This window comes from Cannabis sativa, chromosome X (genome assembly GCF_029168945.1).
Source record: "Cannabis sativa cultivar Pink pepper isolate KNU-18-1 chromosome X, ASM2916894v1, whole genome shotgun sequence".
Taxonomy (NCBI): Eukaryota; Viridiplantae; Streptophyta; class Magnoliopsida; order Rosales; family Cannabaceae; genus Cannabis; species Cannabis sativa.
In genome coordinates, this window is record NC_083610.1 from 25965551 (window position 1) to 25988458 (window position 22908).

Genomic DNA, 22908 nt, shown 5'->3' on the forward strand with positions numbered 1-22908 from the left:
ATAATTTATAAATATTAAATTAAAATTTATATTTGGAATTTTTCATTCTAAATTGGAAATTTTAATTAAATAAATATATATTTAAAATAAATGGATTCAAATAAATATTAGAAGAAAATACAACCCTTCATTAAATAATGAGCTTTATTATAAGGATATTCGATCTCCATTGTTGATTTTACATAGCTATTGTTTTAGTGAGTAATCCTCCCTAATGGAGGAACGTTCATTAGCAAGTTAGCACCGTTTAATCTCGAAAGATAAGTAATCTTGTAAGTTTTTTTTTATATAGTTTATGACCACCCTAATGGTGGCGACTGTATAAGACTTGCAAGAATATGAAACAATGGTGGAAGCTCGTAAGATAGAATAGCCTTGACTCTCGCCTAAACGGGACAACGCGGATTCAAATCTTGATCGAATAAAAGGTTGCTAGAATGTTTGACATTTTAGATGAGCTGACAACTCTATTCAATGGATGATAGCTTTGACTCTCGCCTAAACGGGACACTGATATAAGTTGGTTGAAAACCTTGGAAATTATTTAGGATTGTATGTTTTAGTATTTTCACTTGTCATTCCTATTTGCTATGTGCTTCATAATTTCTGAATTGTGTATGAATTTGTATTGAACCATGTTATTTTCTGTTATTAAATTGTAGTTTAATTTCGAATCTTCATTGTTGGTCTAACTTGATTTGTTTTTCTAATGAGATAAATCGCTAATGGATTTTCACCATTAGACTAACATAGTAGTGTTAGATCTCGAAAGATAAATATTGTATATGCAACATCTAGCTGTTCATCAATTGATGACACCTCAGACTAGTGTTTTACAATTTGAAACAAGAAGATTGTATAAATAAGATTACTTTGACTCTCGCGAATCGGAGCATCGTTGGATTCTTATTTAAAACGAAATTATCGTAATTCCTCTTAGCTTATTCATTTCGAATTAGCTTAATGACATATCATTGGATGAATGGTCTATAAATCATATAAAGTCTTATTTTCTCTTAAGAAATTAGATGACGCATATGATTATATTCCCGGAATTCTATTCCTAAATGATATAAATCCTCAATCTTAGATATCTCCTACTTGTATAGGCAAATCATATAGTTAGATTAGTAGTGGTGGTCCAAGAGAGAATTTGTAAAGCCCGCTTAGTTAATTTGGAAATTAGCAGTTGTTTATGTTAATTATGAAATTATTTATAGCTATTTAAATAATTTATTATTCGATTATTTATGTTATTCAGTATCTTGCATATTTTGCATTTCCGGTGTCCGGTATTTTGGAACTCGGCGTTTGGCTCAGTAGAAATCACAACTTAGTATGTTAGTAGTTTGGGGACGGGTTTTAGACATTGGGAATGTCGGGAATGGCCGGGAATTTAGAATTTCCCAAAAATACCCCTTTAGTATGATTTTCATGATTTTATGGTGGAGGGGCAAAATGGTCTTTTTGCCCCATTAGTGTTTTGTCTTTTAGTGACTTTTTATTTGAAAATTTAATGTTTAATTTTTAGTATTATTTGGCTGAAATAAGGGTTATGTAATGGGGGTTTAATTCATTTATCCAAAAATTTCAAAGTTAGAAAAATTAGAAAATTGGAAAACCTCTCTTTTCTCTCTCTCTCTTTTTCGGCTGAAGGCTTGGGGTTCAAGGGCTGGTTTTCTTTCAATTTTCAAGCTAGTTTTATCCTATCTAAGTGTTCTTCTAATCCTTGGTAAAGTCTCTAACCTTTCTTGTTGTAATTTCTTGAAAAAAATGATGAAAAATGGTGATGCATGCATGGTGTTTTGGTGTTGTTGCTGCTGGATATTATTGTTGTTGTTTCTGTGATTAAAGTGTTGAATTCAGTAGGTTTAATGTGATGGAATTGCATGCTTGAATCCTTGTTCTAGTTGGTTAAATGTTTATGTGAAAAAGTTATGAATTTTTGAGTGAAATGGTTCATTTTGTTTCTGTGAAGTTGCTGGATGTTCTTGTGTGTTTTCAGAAGCTATTTCAAGCTTATTTGAGTAGAATTAACTAGGTTTGGATGCATGTTAGTGGATTTAACCAAGTTTGAGTTTTGGAACTCAAAGCTTGGTCTTTAATGGTGATTTTTGTGTATGTGTTTTCTGGGTGGTTTTGAGGCCTTAGATTTGTTCTTTGGGGTGTTTAGAGCAGGTCTGGAAAGTTTGGTACCAATTGGGGTTGAATTGGTCGAGTTATGAAAATTTTAGTTGGCGCTCGCGAGGAACCGGAATTCGGTTGCTCATCCGGAATTCGGATGAGGGTTCTGAATTTTCCAGAACCGGAATTCCGGTTGGGCAACCGGTCTACCGGTTGGGGAAAATTCAGGGACCCTAGTTTTCCTCGTTTTTATGTTTTAGGGGGTATTGCCATGCTTTTTATCGATAGGGAAACTTTTAGTTCCTAGTCTTAGTCCTGGGGAAGTGATTTAGCGTGTCACTTATAGCGTTGTGATTTTTATGGTTTAGGAGCCGATGTCCGCCACTCGGCTTCGGTTCCGGTCGGGTTGGCCAAGCACACACGAAATCGGAATCCGTGTAAGATTAGTATAACGGTATGCATATGTAGATTACATGTTTCGCGTGCATGTAGGAAGCCTGCTAGATTACATTAGTTATGTATTTAGGCTTCGAACCATCCAACCCCGTCACGTCGGTACAGCCGGAGTATGACCAAGGCGGAGTATGACCGGTTCGACCGATCAGTGACATTTGGTTGGTGGTTCGGTGCTATTGACCTATCCCGTCGGTACGAGCCGGAGTATGACCAAGAATGAGTATGACCGGTTCGACCGATCAGGAGGATACTTGTCAATAGTACCGTCCCTATGAACGTTCAAAACTCAGTACCATGTTGGACATGGCAGTAGTGGCTCAGTACCATGTTGGACATGGCAGTAGCGGGACTCAGTATCGTGTTGGACACGGCAGTTAGTATTATGTATGTTATTATTATGCTTTTCTTACTGAGTCTGTCGACTCACAGTTTATGTTCATGTGTAGGTAAAGGCAAGGCTATTGCAGATGGACCGTGAGCGAGCTTATGAGATTGTACATGTCGGGGCGGTTAGGCCTGGAGCGTACGATCCTCGGGACAGCAAGGCTGAATTTTTGTAACTGGTCGTTAGACGACTTTTAATTTTATGTAATAGTTAAACGGTTAAAACTTTTGTAAATGGTTTTATAAATCGGGATCCCGAGTCTTTTGTAATATGGTTTATAAGTTTAATTAAAAGCAAAATTTTAATTAATCACGTTTTTCCATAAACCTCGTTGATTAGCAACGAGCTGCACAGTACGTTTAAAAATCACGTAATACGCCTGAGTTAGTTAGGGTGCTACAGAATTACTAATTATACAGTTACACTTTCACAAGTGTTTCATAACCATTTTCTATCAATGGATTCAAACTGTATAAGTTTAGTATTCTGTGACCAGAATCCACTTGCACTATTCTAAGAACTCTTTGATGTAACTAAGCTTAAGTCATCAAAAGATACAACCACATATTTTATAAATCTAAGGCATTTGTATCTTGTTCTTGGGTGTTTTGACAGGATCATTCTCTACAAAGAGTTAATATGCCTATATCCACTGAAAGTAATTTCATCTGATTCGCAGATGGATGTACATTCAGGGGTGGATGTGAGTTTTCGTTGTATTCTTAAAACGATCACTCTAGATTTTACCTTATGCAACAGAAATTTAAAATGTTTGAAAAATTTCATGAATTTCTAGCAATGGTGAAGGTAAGTGGTTAAAGATCTTGCGAACTGATAGGGGTGGAGAAAAAGTTAGTAGATATGCAGTTCAAAGATCATTAATTTGATTTTGAATTATATCCAAACTTACCTCCCCAGAAATTCGAGTTGCATATTGATGATTAGTTACTAGTCGTTGCCTAAATCCTTCTAAGGAAATAAATTTCAGAATGATGCAATGGTTGTATACTTTATATAAATCAGTACTAGATTCATGGATGACCTAATTGAAATCTTAAGAAAAGCTAGAACTGCTAACCTTGGTTTGCATGTTTGTTAGCTATTCTAAGTGATTAGGGGTGGAGCATCCCGTAGTCATTAGATAAGAAAGTGTTTGTTTAAACAAATACTACTTTTCTAAGAAAATGACTAAGTCTGGAAATAAAGTAGCAAATAAAGGAGATATTATTTTTTCTTGATTCCATAAGTGTTCTGTAAAGCCCGCTTAGTTAATTTGGAAATTAGCAGTGTTTATGATTAATTATGAAATTATTTATAGCTATTTAAATAATTTATTATACTGTTATTTATGGAATTCAGAAATGCATGGTTATGTTATTCAGTAGTTTTTATATTTTGTATTTCCGGTGCCCGGTATTTTGGAACTCGGCGTTTGGCTCAGTAGAAATCACAACTTAGCATGTTATTAGTTTGGGACGGTTTATTAGACATTGGGAATGTCGGGAATGGCCGGGAATTTAGAATTTCCCAAAAATACCCCTTTAGTATGATTTATGTGGTTTTTTTGGTGGAGGGGCAAAATGGTCTTTTTGCCCCATTAGTGTTTTGTCTTTAGTGACTTGATTATTTGAAAAATAAATGTTATTTGTTTAATTTATGGCTGAAATGAAATAGTATATGTGGCTTTGTTTTCATTTATTCATTTTCACAAAAAACTCAAAGTTAGAAATTTTAAAGGAAAAACACTCTCTTTTTCTCTCTATTTTCGGCTGGGCATATGTGTGCATGAAGCTGATTTCCTTCCTTAATTTTTAAGTGAATTCTCATCCCAATCTAAGCATTCTCCAAGCTAGGTTAGCTTCTCTTGATTTCTTCTTCAAAATTATGAAATTTTGATGAAAATATGATGATAAATGCATGATGTTTTTGGTGTTGTTGCTGCTGGTTATTGTTGTTGTTGTTTCTTTGATAAAAGTTTTGAATTCAATAGGTTTAATGAGATTGAATTGCATGCTTGAGTTTCTTGTTCTAGTGGGTTAGATTTTTATGTGAAAAAGTTATGATTTTTGAAAGAAATGGTGTAATTTGTTTCTGTATTGTTGCTGGATGTTTTTAGTTGTTTTGTGAGGGTTAGATATGCTTGTATAAGTAGAATTAACCAGGTTTGATTGCATGTTAGAGGGATTTGCTCAAGTTTGAGTTTAGAACTGAAAGCTTGAGCTTTAATGGCAAATTTTGTATCTATGGTTTCTGGGTAGGTTTGATGCCTTGGAAATGTTCTTTGGGGTATCTAGAGCAGGTCTGGAAAGTTTGAATCAATTTGGGGTTGAATTGGTTAAGTTATGAAAATTTGATTGTTGCTGCCTGCGAGGAACCGGAATTCCGGTTGTGCATCTGGAATTCCGGATGAGGGTCCTGAATTTCCCAGAACCGGAATTCCGGTTGGGCAACCGGTCTACCGGTTGGGAAATTTTTAGAACCCGTGTTTTTCCTCGTTTTTATGTTTTAGGGGGTATTGCCATGTTTTTTATCGATAGGGAAACTTTTAGTTCCTAGTTTTAGTCCCCGGGAAGTGATTTAGCGTGTCACTTATAGTGTTGTGATTTTTATGGTTTAGGAGCCTGTAATCCGTCGCTCAGCTAATGTTCCAGTCAGGTTGACCGGCACACCTGAATTCGGAATCCAGGTAAGATTAGTATAACGGTATGCATATGTAGATTACATGTTTAGCGTGCATGTAGGAAGCCTGTTAGATTACATTAGTTATGTTTGTTGGCTTCGAACCATCCAACCCTGTCACGTCGGTACAGGCTGGAGTATGACCAGCAGCCGGAGTATGACCGGTTTGACCGATCAGGCTGACACTTGGTTGGTGGTTCCGTACTATTGACGTATCCCGTCGGTACAGGCTGGAGTATGACCAGCAGCCGTAGTATGACCGGTTCGACCGATCAAGAGGATATAGTAACACGTCGGTACAGGCTGGAGTATGACCAGCAGCCGGAGTATGACCGGTTCGACCGATCAGGCTGTTACGTGTCGATAGTACCGTCCCTATGAACGTTCAGAACTCAGTACCATGTTGGACATGGCAGTAGTGGCTCAGTATCGTGTTGGACACGGCAGTAGCGGGACTCAGTATTGTGTTGGACACGGCAGTTAGAATTATGTATGAGTATTATTATGCTTTTCTTACTGAGTCGGTCGACTCACAGTTCTACGTTTATGTGTAGGTAAAGGCAAGGCTAAAGCTGATGGACCGTGAGCGAGCTTGTGAGGATTGTACATGTCGGGGCGGTTAGGCCTGGAGCGTACGATCATCGGGACAGCGAGGCTGATTTTTGTAACTGGTCGTTAGACGACTTTTATTTTGTGTATCAGTTAAACAGTTAAATCTTTTTGTAAATGATTTTATAATCGGGATCCCGAGTCTTTTGTAATATTGTTTTATAAGTTTAATTAAAAAGCAAAATTTTAATTAATCACGTTTTTCCATAAACCTCGTTGATTAGCAACGAGCTGCATAGTATGTTTAAAAATCATGTAATACGCCTATGTTAGTTAGGGTGTTACAATTTGGTATCAGAGCCGCCAGGTTGTCTTCTGAAGATCGTCACGACATGTACAATCATCATCAGCAGTTAGCTCGGTTCACGGTTCAGTAAGCCTTTATTGCTTTAGTAGTTTATTTTATTCAGTTATGAAAAAGAAAAGCCTGTTAGGAAGCATGTTAGTAGCCTGATAGTAGAATAGGCGCATGTTTCGTTTTTAATTTCCAAATTAAGCGGCATTAGTAAGCTCTCCTTGAATACGACCTGATATGCCAACTCTTGGTTTCGTAGGCGGTTCTAATCAGATGGACGCCAGGCGGACCACCAGGAGTCAGGGCAACTCAGTGGGGTCGAATCAAGGTCAGGGAGCTCAGTTTCCCCCACCTGTTAGGGGCTGAGGTAGAGGTCCCCGAGGCAGGGCTCGTGGGCGGGGTGATGAGAACCCACCGCAGGCTGCCCAGGCTCCCCCAACCGATCAGGGAGCCCAGAATTGGGAGTTACGGTTTGCGGAGATGCAAGCCCGGATCGAAGAGCAAGACCTCGAGATTCAGAGGTTGAGACAGCAGGGTGCTCCTGCAGTTCCAGTGCCCGTAGTTCCAGTGGCACCTGCCCCTGCTGCCCAGGCCGAGATAGTAGTGGCGGCCCATAGATTGGAACCTTTGTACGAACGGTTCCAGAAGCAAGCACCTCCGGTTTTCCTGGGAGGTCCGGACGTGATGAAAGCCGAGCAGTGGCTGACGGTGATCACCAAGATCTTGAACTTCATGGGTGTCACTGGTAACGACAGAGTGGTGTGCGCCACATTCTAGTTCCAGGACGACGCTCTGGTCTAGTGGGACATGGTGTCTCAGATCCATGACGTCACCACCATGACCTGGGAAAGGTTCCAGGAACTCATTAACGCGAAGTACTACAATGAGGCGGTCAGAAGCGCCAAGAGGAAAGAGTTCGCTCACCTGACTCAGCGTGAGAACATGAGCGTCACTGAGTATACTACTCAGTTTGATCGGTTGGCGAGGTTAGCCTCGGGAATTGTGCCGACCGACTTCAGTAAGAAGGAGAAATATCTGGACAGGTTGAATGCCAAGATCAGGCATGACTTGATGATTACCACGGACGACAGCACCACCTATGCTCAGATGGTGGAGAAAGCACTGCGTGCTGAGGGCGCAGTTGGGTGTATGTCAGAATCAGCCAGTACTCCGGTGAGTGGCGGGGCTCCTACCCCCTCCTGCATGAGGCTTTAGCAGGGGGAGTAGTGGTTCGGCCATTTACCAGAGGAAGAGAGCACCCACTGCTTCCGGTGGCTCGAGTAAGAACAAGAGGTTCCGGGGGAACCAGAACAGAGGGAGTCGTCCTGGTGGTACTGAGACCCGCTTCTCCTATCCCGAGTGCCCTAGCTGCAAGAGGCACCATCGGGGCGAGTGCAAAGGTCACGGATGCTTTCATTGTGGCATGCCCGGACACTTCAAGAGGGACTGTCCCCAGCTCCGACCAGAGGCACCGCGAGCTCCAGCGATACCCACTCCAGCCAGGGTATTCGCTATCACTCAGGCTGATGCAGATGCCAGCCCATCAGTTGTCACAGGTCAGCTTTCTATTAACAACTCGCTATATTCGGTCTTTGTTTGATTCTGGGGCTACACATTCTTATGTGGCGGCCAGAGTCTTTAGTAAATTGGGTAGACCGTATGATAGATATGAATCAGGGTTTGGAACCCTATTACCTGGCGGAGAATTGGTTATCTCCAATCGGTGGATTAGGTCTATGCCGATCAGGATAGATGGTAGAGAGTTAAGCGCTGATCTGATAGAGATGAGTTTAGTCGAATTCGATATTATTTTAGGAATGGATTTCCTATCTAAATATTCGGCGAGCATTGATTGTAAAAGGAAGATGGTGGTCTTCCAACCGGAAAGTGAGGAACCATTTGTATTTGTTGGTTCAGTTCAGGGATCTCGGATCCTGGTAATCTCGGCTATGTCAGCTAGAGAATTATTGCACGGCGGTTGCTTAGGGTTTCTGGCTGTGGTGGTGGACACCACTCGGCCAGATACCATTCGGCCAGAAGACATCAGAGTGGTTCGGGAATTTTTGGATGTTTTTCCCGAAGAACTTCAAGGGTTACCACCTCAGCGGGAGATTGATTTCGTGATAGACTTGGCACCAGGGGTGGAACCGGTTTCCAAAGCCCCGTATAGAATGGCTCCAGCTGAACTTAAGGAATTAAAGATTCAGCTCCAAGGGTTGCTTTACATAGGGTTCATTCGGCCCAGTGTGTCACCCTGGGGAGCCCCGGTTTTCTTCGTCAAGAAGAAGGATGGATCTATGAGGATGTGCATCGACTACAGGGAGTTGAACAAGCTAACGGTGAAGAATAAATATCCATTACCTAGGATCGATGATTTGTTCGATCAACTTCAGTGGAAGACGGTCTTTTCTAAGATTGATCTCCGTTCGGGTTATCATCAGTTGAGAATCCGAGAGGAGGACATTCCGAAGACGGCTTTCCGCACTAGGTATGGACATTATGAGTTTCTGGTTATGTCATTCGGACTAACCAATGCTCCTGCAGCATTCATGGACCTGATGAATAGAGTATTCAAGGATTTCCTCGATATCTGTGTGATTGTGTTTATCGACGACATCCTCGTGTACTCTCAGTCAGAAGAGGAGCACGAGTTACATCTTCAGATGGTACTGCAACGGCTTCGAGAACATAAGCTTTATGCCAAGTTCAAGAAATGTGAGTTCTGGCTATCTCAGGTGTCCTTCTTAGGGCACATTGTAAGCAAAGATGGGATCAAGGTAGATCCCGGGAAGATTGAATTCGTCAGGGATTGGCCGAGACCGAAGACAGTGACAGAGATCAGAAGTTTCTTGGGTTTAGCTGGGTACTACCGTAGGTTCGTCGAAGGGTTCTCTAAAATTCCAATGCCCCTAACCGAGCTTACAAAGAAGAATCAGCGATTTATTTGGTCAGACAAGTGCGAAGCTAGTTTCCAGGAGCTAAAACAGAGGTTGATTACCGCTCCAGTACTAGCTTTGCCTTCGGACAAGGAGAAGTTCGTAGTATACTGTGACGCATCCAAACAGGGTTTGGGGTGTGTGTTGATGCAAGCCGATCGGGTCATCGCTTATGCCTCCCGTCAGTTAAAGGATTATGAACAGCGATACCCGACTCATGATCTAGAGTTGGCCGCAGTGGTTTTTGCATTGAAGATTTGGCGACATTACCTTTACGGGGAAAAGTGTGAGATCTATACCGACCATAAAAGTCTCAAGTATTTCTTTACTTAGAAGGATTTGAATATGAGACAAAGGCGTTGGTTGGAATTAGTGAAGGATTACGATTGTGAGATCCTCTACCATCCCGGAAAAGCCAATGTAGTGGTCGATGCCCTGAGCAGAAAGGGTCCCGGGCAAGTAGCTAGTATGGTTCAGATCTCACCTCAGCTAGCAGAGGATATGGTTAGATCCAGCATTGAGTTTGTGGTAGGTCAGCTTCACAACTTAACGCTGCAATCTGATCTGTTGGAAAGAATAAAAGTCGCTCAGATGTCAGATCCAGAGATAGTAAAGGTCCGAGATGAGGTATTGGCTGGTCAAGCCAAGGACTTTTCAGTGTCAGACTGTGGGATGCTTTTGTATAAAGCCAGGGTTTGTGTTCCGAATAGTGTGGAACTTAGGAATGAGATCTTTGAGGAGGCTCATTCTACCCCGTATTCTCTGCATCCCGGCACCACTAAGATGTACCAAGATTTGAAACCGTACTTCTGGTGGAGCGGTATGAAGAAGAATTTGGTAGAATTCATATCGAGATGCCTCACTTGTCAGCAGATTAAGGCTGAACATCAGAGACCAGCAGGGTTGTTGCAGCCTCTAACCCTACCAGAATGGAAATGGGAAGACATTACGATGGATTTTGTGGTCGGGTTACCTAGGACCACGGGTTTATTTGATTCCATCTGGGTAGTGGTGGATCGATTTACGAAATCTGCTGATTTTCTGCCGGTTAGAACAACATTTTCAGTGGATCAGTTGGCAGAACTGTATGTCAGAGAGATAGTAAGACTTCACGGAGTACCGAAGTCTATAGTTTCGGACAGGGATCCGAAGTTTACCTCCAAATTTTGGCAAAGTTTGCAACGGGCAATGGGTACAAGGCTGAAATTTAGTACAACATTCCATCCTCAGACAGATGGTCAGTCCGAAAGGACAATTCAGATATTGGAGGACATGTTGAGAGCCTGTGTTATGGATTTTGAAGGCTCATGGAATAAGTATCTACCGTTGAAAGAATTTTCGTACAACAACAGTTATCAGAGTACGATAGGGATGGCTCCCTATGAACTGTTATACGGTAGGAAATGTAGATCTCCCATCCACTGGGATGAGACAGGGGAGAGAAAATACTTAGGTCCAGAGTCAGTGCAAGGGACCAATGAGGCAATAGAGAAGATAAAAGCTAGAATGCTTGCCTCACAGAGCAGACAGAAGAGTTACGCAGATCCGAAACGCAGAGGTGTTGAGTTCCATGTTGGGGACCATGTGTTTTTACGGGTATCTCCGATGAAGGGGATTAAGCGTTTCGGGAAGAGAGGCAAGTTATGCCCTAGATTTACATGACCTTTCGAGATTCTCGAGAAAATAGGTCAAGTGGCATATCGGTTAGCATTGCCTCCAGCCTTATCAGCAGTTCACAACGTATTCCATGTCTCGATGTTGAGAAAATACGTTTCAGATCCCTCTCATATACTCAGTTATGAGAGTCTTGAGCTACAGCCAGACATGACTTATGAGGAACAGCCAGTGCAGATCCTGGATAGAAAGGATAAAGTCCTTCGGAATAACACAATAGCATTGGTCAAAGTTCTCTGGAGAAACAGCAAGGTGAAGGAAGCCACCTGGGAGCTAGAGTCAGATATGAGAGCTCAATATGCAGAGTTATTCAGGTTAGATTTCGGGGACGAAATCCTTTTAAGGGGGGGATAGTTGTAAAGCCCGCTTAGTTAATTTGGAAATTAGCAGTGTTTATGATTAATTATGAAATTATTTATAGTTATTTAAATAATTTATTATACTGTTATTTATGGAATTCAGAAATGCATGGTTATGTTATTCAGTAGTTTTTATATTTTGCATTTCCGGTGCCCGGTATTTTGGAACTCAGCGTTTGGCTCAGTAGAAATCACAACTTAGCATGTTATTAGTTTGGGACGGTTTATTAGACATTGGGAATGTCGGGAATGGCCGGGAATTTAGAATTTCCCAAAAATACCCCTTTAGTATGATTTATGTGGTTTTTTTGGTGGAGGGGCAAAATGGTCTTTTTGCCCCATTAGTGTTTTGTCTTTAGTGACTTGATTATTTGAAAAATAAATGTTATTTGTTTAATTTATGGCTGAAATGAAATAGTATATGTGGCTTTGTTTTCATTTATTCATTTTCACAAAAAACTCAAAGTTAGAAATTTTAAAGGAAAAACACTCTCTTTTTCTCTCTATTTTCGGCTGGGCATATGGGTGCATGAAGCTGATTTCCTTCCTTGATTTTTAAGTGAATTCTCATCCCAATCTAAGCATTCTCCAAGCTAGGTTAGCTTCTCTTGATTTCTTCTTTAAAATTATGAAATTTTGATGAAAATATGATGATTAATGCATGATGTTTTTGGTGTTGTTGCTGCTGGTTATTGTTGTTGTTGTTTCTTTGATTAAAGTGTTGAATTCAATAGGTTTAATGAGATTGAATTGCATGCTTGAGATTCTTGTTCTAGTGGGTTAGATTTTTATGTGAAAAAGTTATGATTTTTGAAAGAAATGGTGTAATTTGTTGCTGTATTGTTGCTGGATGTTTTTAGTTGTTTTGTGAGGGTTAGATATGCTTGTATAAGTAGAATTAACCAGGTTTGATTGCATGTTAGAGGGATTTGCTCAAGTTTGAGTTTAGAACTCAAAGCTTGAGCTTTAATGGCAAATTTTATATCTATGGTTTCTGGGTAGGTTTGATGCCTTGGAAATGTTCTTTGGGGTATCTAGAGCAGGTCTGGAAAGTTTGAATCAATTTGGGGTTGAATTGGTTTAGTTATGAAAATTTGATTGTTGCTGCCTGCGAGGAACCAGAATTCCGGTTGTGCATCCGGAATTCCGGATGAGGGTCCTGAATTTCCCAGATTCGGAATTCCGGTTGGGCAACCGGTCTACCGGTTGGGAAATTTTCAGAACCCGTGTTTTTCCTCGTTTTTATGTTTTAGGGGGTATTGCCATGTTTTTTATCGATAGGGAAACTTTTAGTTCCTAGTTTTAGTCCCCGGGAAGTGATTTAGCGTGTCACTTATAGTGTTGTGATTTTTATGGTTTAGGAGCCTGTAATCCGCCGCTCAGCTAAAGTTCCAGTCAGGTTGACCGGCACACCTGAATTCGGAATCCAGGTAAGATTAGTATAACGGTATGCATATGTAGATTACATGTTTAGCGTGCACGTAGGAAGCCTGTTAGATTACATTAGTTATCTATGTTGGCTTCGAACCATCCAACCCTGTCACGTCGGTACAGGCTGGAGTATGACCAGCAGCCGGAGTATGACCGGTTTGACCGATCAGGCTGACACTTGGTTGGTGGTTCCGTACTATTGACGTATCCCGTCGGTACAGGCTGGAGTATGACCAGCAGCAGGAGTATGACCGGTTCGACCGATCAGGAGGATATAGTAACACGTCGGTACAGGCTGGAGTATGACCAGCAGCCAGAGTATGACCGGTTCGACCGATCAGGAGGATATAGTAACACGTCGGTACAGGCTTGAGTATGACCAGCAGCCGGAGTATGACCGATTCGACCGATCAGGTTGTTACGTGTCAATAGTACCGTCCCTATGAACGTTCAGAACTCAGTACCATGTTGGACATGGCAGTAGTGGCTCAGTACCGTGTTGGACACGGCAGTAGCGGGACTCAGTATCGCGTTGGACACGGCAGTTAGAATTATGTATGAGTATTATTATGCTTTTCTTACTGAGTCTGTCGACTCACAGTTCTACGTTTATGTGTAGGTAAAGGCAAGGCTAAAGCTGATGGACCGTGAGCGAGCTTGTGAAGATTGTACATGTCGGGGCGGTTAGGCCTGGAGCGTACGATCATCGGGACAGCGAGGCTGATTTTTGTAACTGGTCGTTAGACGACCTTCATTTTATGTATCAGTTAAATAGTTAAATCTTTTTGTAAATGATTTTATAATCGGGATCCCGAGTCTTTTGTAATATTGTTTTATAAGTTTAATTAAAAAGCAAAATTTTAATTAATCACGTTTTTCCATAAACCTCGTTGATTAGCAACGAGCTGCACAGTATGTTTAAAAATCACGTAATACGCCTATGTTAGTTAGGGTGTTACATGTTCTATCATCTTATTCGTTACAAGATGATCCCACTCCCTCTGTTGTCTTAACACAACTGACGAGGTCTATACCATTTAGTTTTCTTTGACATAGTTCATGGTACCTTGTTGTAGTGGGAGAGTTTCTAGGAACTCACCTTCTTATAACTTGGAAGACACTAGTGATTAAAATCCATTGTGAGTTTAAACAAGTAATGGATTGTCAAGATAAGAAACTAAGAAGAAAGCCAAGAGAACTATAGTTTGATCCATTCACATGGAGTAACCTTAAGTTTTCTATTACAAGGACATGAAAGGAAATTTCGTTCATAAGTCTATTCAATGGACTTAACAAAACTTCCTGTTCCTAGTATTGTAGGTTTGAGTTTATCTAAACCTATGGCTTGTGGTATACCTGGTAATTACTTACTCTAATGCAAGCAACTTACTTTAGTAAGATGCTGGAGCATTTTCTTTCCAATGGCAATCTATAGAAGCTTCACAACTTCTTAGATATAGATTATATTTATCTAAGGAAAAGTCTCAACTATTCCAGAGAAGATAAAGCCATGAAAGAATTTCTTGAATCAACAGTGAAAGGTCTCAAATATGCTTTTGTATGGCTTAGACCAGACACCTGCTGTTGAGTGGGAGTAATGAGTAGGTATCAGATTAATCCAGGAGAGGAACATTGGAAGACAATCAAGTACATCCTAAGATTAAGAAGAGGAACTATATGTTAGTCAATAAGGGTGTTTTTTGAAACTCTTAGACTACACCACATCAGATTTCAAGACTTGCCTTTGTGCTAGAAAGTCTGCTGATGAGATGGTGATTACTTTGGGGGTGGAGTAGCGATTTTGGAGAAGTGTAAAAACGTATCTAAAATCTCTTGGTCTACCAGAAAGAGACTGAATGTTAAAAGTTGTAGGAAAGATACTTTTTCAGTCTAAGGAAAGTTCTATACATTTGTGGCAGTGTTCCAACTTGCCTTAACTACTAGGGTTACTTCCTGTATAACAAAAGAGTAGTTGCCCAAAAGTATAGAATCCAGTATCCCAAATGAGTAGACATATAGAGAGGAATTTCACATTATCAAGGATTTTGTGATTAAGGAAGAGTAATGGTGGAGAAGAGGTTGTGTTTAATTCAACCTGTCAAATCCCATTACGAGGAGTATACTACTATTACACTTGATTGGTATATCAAGGTGTTAATGATTATTTGAAATGCACTTTTTGTTTTATATTAGTGCAAGTGGGAGTTTGTTGGGTTTTATGCCCTAAATAAAACTCATTTCATATAATCAGATTTACTTATTAATAAAGATCAGAAATAACATTTTTATGTTGCATGGTTCACTTAATCAATTGCTTGTCTATTTGATTTATAAATTCATCCAAACCCCTTTTCACATACTTGATCATGTTTATTGTGTTGTCAACACAGTGGAAAATAAACATGACTATGTGAATAAAGTATTCCTAGATTTATCAGAACACTGGGTTTTATTGATATGACAATCTACAACAGAGTTTACTTACATTTGCAGAAATGTTATGTTCTTTCCAGAACATAGGTTAAAGTAAAGCTCAGGTTGGATGCATGGAGTATGCATTGGAATGGACCGATATTGAACTTTGAATTAGATTTTGAAACTTACCGTAAATATCTATTCAATTCAATATCATAAGTTGATCCTAGATCACATGATCGAAATCCTGATATGGTTAGGCTCAATTTCAAGAGTATTATTCGTGTTCTTTGATTTGTTAGTTAAGCCTAATTTTTAGTCTGGGCAATACATACATTTTGGGAACACGGTAGTGCAATTGAGTGGGGGAGCGCTAACATAAATATGGAATCTATAGCTTCTATTTGGCAAATAGAAGTAAAGGATGATTTCCTTCGAGCTTAACCAAACGAAGATAAATGGTGGAGATCTCATTTCACTTAGGTGAAATATCATTTATACAGGGTTAAGTGTTTTAAGGATAAAATACATTGTAGGGTGTTACGGTAATTTAATCCTGTACAGTGTAAATCATCTATATAGAGGATCATTGATCACATTAGGGTTATAACAATGGATAACTAATGACGTGTCTATATCGTGGAACATATAGAGCGTTTCTATATGACTGAGAGTGCAATTCCAAGTTCTAAGTGTGGATTCAATGAGGAATTAATAAGTTAGGGAATTTACTTGGTAAATTCGGTTCCACTTATTGGAAGCTCGGTTATATAGACCCGTGATCCCCATACTATTTGAGGCCATAATGCTTGTAAGACTCAGTTAATTGATTTTAATTAATCAATTATAATTCTAAAAGTTAGACTATGTCTACTGTAAAGCCCGCTTAGTTAATTTGGAAATTAGCAGTTAATCATGATTATTTATAAAAAATTATTTATAGCTATTTAAATAATTTATTATACTGTTATTTATGGAATTCAGAAATGCATGGTTATGTTATTTAGTAGTTTTCATATTTTGCATTTCCGGTGCCCGGTATTTTGGAACTCGGCGTTTGGCTCAGTAGAAATCACAACTTAGCATGTTATTAGTTTGGGACGGGTTTTAGACATTGGGAATGTCGGGAATGGCCGGGAATTTAGAATGTCCCCAAAAAAAATACCCCTTTAGAGATTTTGATGTGATTTTAGTATGGAGGGGCAAAATGGTCTTTTTGCCCCAATGACTTTTTGTCTTTTGTGATTTTATGAAATGGAAAATAAATGTTTATTTGATTATTTGTTGGCTGAATTAAATTGATAAGTTACTTTTATTTTCATTTATTCATTTTTACAAAAAAATACAAAGCTAGAAAATAGAAAACTCTCTCAAATTCTCTCTCTATTTCGGCTGGGTGCATGGGATTCAAAGGCTGGGTTTTTCATCAAATTTCTAGCTAGATTCTTCATAACTTTGGGTACTCTTGATTGTGGTATGTATTTCCTAATTGTTCTTCTTTGTTTTCTTGAAAAAGATGGTGAAAAGTTGAGTAAATGCATGCTTTTTGTGGCTGTTGTTATTGCTGTGTTTTGTTGTTGATTTCTGAGGTTTAAAGCATGTTTAATTGAAGTTAAATGAGCTGTTTTGAAGCATGTTAGTTAGGTTGTGTGGAGCTTTGAGTTTTCTATGCAAAATATGTGATTTTTGAAAGAAAAGGTTATATTTTGTTGTTGTGATGTTGTGGAAGTTTGCTTGTGTTTCCAGAGGTTATTCTAAGCTTGTTTATGTAAGTTTAGAAGGTTTTGATTGCATGTTAGCTAAGTTTGCTCAAGTTTGAGTTTAGAACTCAAAGCTTGAGCTCTAATGGTGAATTTCGAATTTGTGCAATCTGGGTGGTTTTGATGCCTTTGAAATGTTCTAGGGGTTATATGGAATAGGTCTGGAAAGTTTGAGGTGATTTGGAGTTGATTTGAGCAAGATATGAAAATTTGATTTGCTGCCTACGAGGAACCGGAATTCCGGTTGAGCATCCGGAATTCCGGACGAGGGTCCTGAATTTCCCAGAACCGGAATTCCGGTTGGGCAACCGGTCTACCGGTTGGGGAATTTTCAGAACCCGTGTTTTTCCTCGTTTTTATCTTTTAAGGGGTCTTGCCATGCTTTTTATCGATAGGGAAACTTTTAGTTCCTAGTTTAAGTCCCCGGGAAGTGATTTAGCGTGTCACTTATAGTGTTATGGTTTAGGAGCATGTAATCCGCCGCTCAGCTAAAGTTCCAGTCAGGTTGACCGGCACACCTGAATTCGGAATCCAGGTAAGATTAGTATAACAGTATGCATATGTAGATTACATGTTTAGCGTGCATGTAGGAAGCCTGTTAGATTACATTAGATATGTATGTTGGCTTCGAACCATCCAACCCTGTCACGTCGGTACAGGCTAGAGTATGACCAGCAGCCGGAGTATGACCGGTTTGACCGATCAGGCTGACACTTGGTTGGTGGTTCCGTACTATTGACGTATCCCGTCGGTACAGGCTGGAGTATGACCAGCAGCCGTAGTATGACCGGTTCGACCGATCAGGAGGATATAGTAACACGTCGGTACAGGCTGGAGTATGACCAGCAGCCGGAGTATGACCGATTCGACCGATCAGGTTGTTACGTGTCAATAGTACCGTCCCTATGAACGTTCAGAACTCAGTACCATGTTGGACATGGCAGTAGTGGCTCGCATGCGTGTTGGACACGGCAGTAGCGGGACTCAGTATCGCGTTGGACACGGCAGTTAGAATTATGTATGAGTATTATTATGCTTTTCTTACTGAGTCTGTCGACTCACAGTTCTACGTTTATGTGTAGGTAAAGGCAAGGCTAAAGCTGATGGACCGTGAGCGAGCTTGTGAAGATTGTACATGTCGGGGCGGTTAGGCCTGGAGCGTACGATCATCGGGACAGCGAGGCTGCTTTTTGTAACTGGTCGTCAGACGACCTTCATTTTATGTATCAGTTAATCAGTTAAATCTTTTGTAAATGATTTTATAATCGGGATCCCGAGTCTTTTGTAATATTGTTTTATAAGTTTAATTAAAAAGCAAAATTTTAATTAATCACGTTTTTCCATAAACCTCGTTGATTAGCAACGAGCTGCACAGTATGTTTAAAAATCACGTAATACGCCTATGTTAGTTAGGGTGTTACAATTTGGTATCAGAGCCGCCAGGTTGTCTTCCGAAGATCGTCACGACATGTACAATCATCATCACCAGTTAGCTCGTTTCACGGTTCAGTAAGCCTTTATTGCTTTAGTAGTTTATTTTATTTAGTTATGAAAAAGAAAAGCCTGTTAGGAAGCATGTTAGTAGCCTGATAGTAGAATAGGCGCATGTTTCGTTTTTAATTTCCAAATTAAGCGGCATTAGTAAGCTCTCCTTGAATACGACCTGATATGCCAACTCTTGGTTTCGCAGGCGGTTCTAATCAGATGGACGGCAGGCGGACTACCAGGAGTCAGGGCAATTCAGTGGGGTCGAACCAACGACAGGGAGCTTAGTTTCCCCCACCTGCTAGGGGTCGAGGTAGAGGTCCCCAAGGCAGGGCTCGTGGTCGGGGTGATGAGAACCCACCACAGGCTGCCCAGGCTGCCCCAGCCGATCAGGGAGCCCAGAATTGGGAGTTACGGTTTGCGGAGATGCAAGCCCGGATTGAAGAGCAAGACCTCGAGATTCAGAGGTTGAGATAGCAGGGTGCTCCTGCAGTTCCAGTGCCCGTAGTTCCAGTGGCACCTGCCCCTGCTGCCCAGGCCGAGATAGTGGTGGCGGCCCATAGATTGGAACCTCTGTATGAACGGTTCCGGAAGCAAGCACCTCCGGTTTTCCTGGGAGGTCCGGACGTGATGAAAGCCGAGCAGTGGCTGACGGTGATCACCAAGATTCTGAACTTTATGGGTGTCACCGGTAACGACAGAGTGGTGTGCGCCACATTCCAGTTCCAGGAGGACGCGCTGGTCTGGTGGGACATGGTGTCTCAGATCCATGACGTCACCACCATGTCCTCGGAAAGGTTCCAGGAACTCTTCAACGCGAAATACTACAACGAGGCAGTCAGAAGCGCCAAGAGAAAAGAGTTCGCTCACCTGACCCAGCGTGAGAACATGAGCGTCATTGAGTATACTACTCAGTTTGATCGGTTGGCGAGGTTAGCCTCGGGAATTGTGCCGACCGACTTCAGCAAGAAGGAGAAGTATCTGGACGGGTTGAATGCCAGGATTAGGCATGATTTGATGATCACCACAGACGACAGCACCACCTATGCTCAGATGGTGGAGAAGGCACTGCGAGCTGAGGGCGCAGTGGGGTGTATGTCAGAATCAGCCAGTACTCCGGTTAGTGGCGGGGCTCCTACCCCTCCTGCATCAGGCTATAGCAGGGGGAGTAGTGGTTTGGCCATTGATCAGAGGAAGAGAGCACCCACTGCTTCCAGTGGCTCGAGTCAGAACAAGAGGTTCCGGGGGAACCAGAACAGAGGAAGTCGTCCTGGTGGTACTGAGACCCGATTCTCCTATCCCGAGTGCCGTAGCTGCAAGAGGCACCATCGGGGTGAGTGCAAAGGTCAGGGATGCTTTCATTGTGGCATGCCCGGACACTTCAAGAGGGACTGTCCCCAGCTCCGACCAGAGGCACCGCGAGCTCCAGCGATACCCACTCCAGCCAGGGTGTTCGCTATCACGCAGGCTGATGCAGATGCCCGCCCATCAGTTGTCACAGGTCAGCTTTTTATTAACAACTCGCTATATTCAGTGCTGTTTGATTCTGGGGCTACACATTCTTATGTGGCGGCCAGAGTCTTTAGTAAATTGGGTAGACCGTATGATAGATATGAATCAGGGTTTGGAACCCTATTACCTGGCGGAGAATTGGTTATCTCCAATAGGTGGATTAGGTCTATGCCGATCAGGATAGATGGTAGAGAGTTAAGTGCTGATATGATAGAGTTGAGTTTAGTCGAATTCGATATTATTTTGGGAATGGATTTCCTATCTAAATATTCGGCGAGCATTGACTGTAAAAGGAAGATGGTGGTCTTCCAACCGGGAAGTGAAGAACCGTTTGTATTTGTTGGTTCAGTTCAGGGATCTCGGATCCCGGTGATCTCGGCTATGTCAGCGAGAGAATTGTTGCAGGGCGGTTGCATAGGGTTTCTGGCCGTGGTGGTGGACACCACTCGGCCAGATACCATTCGGCCAGAAGACATCAGGGTGGTTCGGGAATTTTTGGACGTTTTTCCCGAAGAACTTCCAGGGTTACCACCTCAGCGGGAGATTGATTTCGTGATTGACTTGGCACCAGGGGTAGAACCGGTTTCCAAAGCCCTGTATAGAATGGCTCCAGCTGAACTTAAGGAATTAAAGATTCAGCTCCAAGGGTTGCTTGACATAGGGTTCATTCGGCCCAGTGTGTCACCCTGGGGAGCCCCGGTTTTGTTCGTCAAGAAGAAGGATGGATCTATGAGGATGTGCATCGACTATAGGGAGTTGAACAAGCTAACGGTGAAGAATAAATATCCATTACCTAGGATCGATGATTTATTCGATCAGCTTCAGGGGAAGACGGTCTTTTCTAAGATTGATCTCCGTTCGGGTTATCATCAGTTGAGAATCTGAGAGGAGGACATTCCAAAGACGGCTTTTCGCACTAGGTATGGACATTACGAGTTTCTGGTTATGTCATTCGGACTAACCAATGCTCCTGTAGCATTCATGGACCTGATGAATAGAGTATTCAAGGATTTCCTCGATATCTGTGTGATTGTGTTTATCGACGACATCCTCGTGTACTCTCAATCAGAAGAGGAGCATGAGTTACATCTTCAGATGGTACTGCAACGGCTTTGAGAACATAAGCTTTATGCCAAGTTCAAGAAATGTGAGTTTTGGCTATCTCAGGTGTCCTTCCTAGGGCACATTGTGAGCAAGGACGAGATCAAGGTGGATCGCGGGAAGATTGAATCCGTCAGGGATTGGCCGAGACTGAAGACAGTGACAGAGATCAGAAGCTTCTTGGGTTTAGCTGGGTACTACCGTAGGTTCGTGGAAGGTTTCTCCAAAATTTCAATGCCCCTAACCGAGCTTACAAAGAAGAATCAGCGGTTTATCTGGTCAGATAAATGTGAAGCTAGTTTTCAGGAGCTGAAACAGAGGTTGATTACTGCTCCAGTGCTAGCTTTGCCTTCGGACAAGGAGAAGTTCGTATGATACTGTGACGCATCCAAACAGGGTTTGGGGTGTGTATTGATGCAAGCCAATCGGGTTATCGCTTATGCCTCCCGTCAGTTAAAGGATTACGAACAGCGATACCCGACTCATGATCTAGAATTGGCCGCAGTGGTTTTTGCCCTGAAGATTTGGCGGCATTACCTTTACGGGGAGAAGTGTGAGATCTATACCGACCATAAGAGTCTCAAGTATTTCTTTACTCAGAAGGATTTGAACATGAGACAAAGGCGTTGGTTGGAATTAGTGAAGGATTATGATTGTGAGATCCTCTATCATCCCGGAAAAGCCAATGTTGTGGCCGATGCCCTGAGCAGAAAGGGTCCCGGGCAAGTAGCTAGTATGGTTCAGATCTCACCTCAGCTAGCCGAGGATATGGTTAGATCCAGCATTGAGTTTGTGGTAAGCCAGCTTCACAACTTAACGTTGCAATCTGATTTGTTGGAAAGAATAAAAGCCGCTCAGATGACAGATCCGGAGTTAGTGAAAATCCGAGATGAGGTGTTGGCTGGTCAAGCCAAGGACTTTTCAGTGTCAGATAGTGGAATGCTTTTGTATAAAGCCAGGGTTTGTGTTCCGAACAGTGTGGAACTTAGAAATGAGATCTTTGAGGAGGCTCATGCTACCCCGTATTCTCTGCATCCCGGCACCACTAAGATGTACCAAGATTTGAAACCGTACTTCTGGTGGAGCGGTATGAAGAAGAATTTGGTAGAATTCGTATCGAGATGCCTCACTTGTCAGCAGATTAAGGCTGAACATCAGAGACCAGCAGGGTTGTTGCAGCCTCTAACCCTACCAGAATGGAAATGGGAGGATATTACGATGGATTTTGTGGTCGGGTTACCTAGGACCACGGGTTTATTTGATTCCATCTGGGTAGTGGTAGATCGATTTACGAAGTCTGCTCATTTTCTGCCGGTTAGAACAACATTTACAGTGGATCAGTTGGCAGAGTTATATGTCAGAGAAATAGTGAGACTTCACGGGGTACCGAAGTCTATAGTTTCGGACAGGGATCCGAAGTTCACCTCCAAATTTTGGCAAAGTTTGCAACGGGCAATGGGTACAAAGCTGAAATTCAGTACAACATTCCATCCTCAGACAGATGGTCAGTCCGAAAGGACAATTCAGATATTGAGGATATGTTGAGAGCCTGTGTTATGGACTTTGAAGGCTCATGGAATAAGTATCTACCGTTGATAGAATTCTCTTACAACAACAGTTATCAGAGTACGATAGGGATGGCTCCCTATGAACTGTTGTACTGTAGGAAATGTAGATCCCCTATCCA